Source organism: Trypanosoma theileri (assembly GCF_002087225.1).
Source record: "Trypanosoma theileri isolate Edinburgh chromosome Unknown TM35_Tth_13_V1, whole genome shotgun sequence".
Classification (NCBI taxonomy): domain Eukaryota; phylum Euglenozoa; class Kinetoplastea; order Trypanosomatida; family Trypanosomatidae; genus Trypanosoma; species Trypanosoma theileri.
Genome location: NW_021639855.1, coordinates 570,590 through 570,868, shown reverse-complemented (window position 1 = coordinate 570,868; position 279 = coordinate 570,590).

Below are 279 nucleotides of genomic sequence, written 5' to 3'. Positions count from 1 at the left end.
ATACCCATAGAATCATGTAAAATTAAGCTCACTTATACGTGAGTGAAAGGTCGCCTGCGCCACAGAACCCAGATGGAAATGGAATGGTGTGTCGAGAAGTCTGGAAAAGAAAAAGAAAAAAAAAAACATTTAATCATGCTGATAGTTTTTCATTCTATTGCGAAACATAATGTCAAAATAAAGAAGAAAGCACCCAAAGTTTTTTTTTCTTGTGTCTGGCATCAGTCAATGGGATAATACCTCACCACTACTCCTATCAGACACAGGAAAAAATCCTCA